We start from the raw sequence: 1,301 nt of genomic DNA, 5'->3' as shown, positions 1-1,301 counted from the left end.
TGGCATGGGGAGGGGCAGGCAGGAAAGTGATCGGGGGGTGCGGGAGCTGGCAGGGGACGGGGCCGGCTAGGGAAATTATTGGGTGGTTGGGGGGCTGGTGGGGGGAGGGGCTTGAGATGGGGCAAGAGGCACTTGTTTCTATGGATATAGTGTGTCTATATGGACTTGCAAGATACTAACACACATCCTTAGGGTAAAACCACCCACTAAATAGGTTCAGGTATTCCACCCACTAAATGGGATTGCCATAGAAACTCTGTAAATGAACCTCTGTAGGGCTTGGAGGAAGAAGGATGAGTCCTACAAAGTTATGTATCATTCCTTTCTTTTTCTTCTTCCCTTTCCCTGGCCTCTTCCCCTTACTTGTATAGCACTCCCAGTTGTATCCATAGGACTTTCACAGAGTTTCATGGCATTAAAGGAGACTGTTGGGGGAACTGTTACTGTGACCTAATTACAGTATTATCAGAAGCACAGTGAATGCCAATGATTATTGGTGAATGGGGAGTATTTAATAGAAAGTCTATTTAATACAGCTGCTTCCAGCTCCTAACAAGAGGCCAAGTGGTTGTATTCAATTAGATGTTAAATGGATATAAAATCAGAACGTTCAGTCTCTAGCATTTCTATATTAAAATTAAAAAAGACAAAAACTAGTGAATAACACTTAAGGTTCTTATTTTTAAATGATTTTTCTAAGAATTTAATATGACAGTGGTATATTCAACAGGATCTACCAATTAAAAGACTTTAATGAGATCAGGAAGTGTAACTAGCCTGGTAAAATAAACTTGCATTCATAAATATCTGGCATTACCAATTCATTGCATGTCATTAGCTCCACCATGTGAATGCAAAGTAATACTTCCCCTGCTATAAAATAAAAGTAAGCTTTTGTATTGCATTTTGGTAGCATGTGGCATCAAGCTGTTTCAAAGCATTAATGTAGACCAGTGATTTTCAACCTTTTTAGATTCGAGGCATCCCTCCATAACCTTGTGAACTGAGTTGGATCCCATTTCAAAAACTAATTTATTTATTACAGTGCTTGCCGCCTTACAGAGTATAAGGCAGTGAGGATGGGGGAACAGCCTGAGCCTGCTCTTATCTGCTTCTATCTTTAGACCTCCCTTACCTCCTCACACTTCTGGTGGTGCCAGTCAGAGGATCTTATAGAACCTCAGGGTGCCTTGGCACCCTAGTTGAGAATCACTGATGTAGACATGCACATGCACAAGGTATCTTTTGAAATGGAAAACAAATGATGCACCTGTGAGAAGGAACTCATAATGTAAAACAAC

The sequence above is a fragment of the Crocodylus porosus genome, unplaced genomic scaffold, assembly GCF_001723895.1.
Source record: "Crocodylus porosus isolate Cpor-Errol unplaced genomic scaffold, CroPor_comp1, whole genome shotgun sequence".
Classification (NCBI taxonomy): Eukaryota; Metazoa; Chordata; order Crocodylia; family Crocodylidae; genus Crocodylus; species Crocodylus porosus.
The sequence above is the reverse complement of the archived record's forward strand: the minus strand, read 5'-3'. Positions refer to the sequence as shown.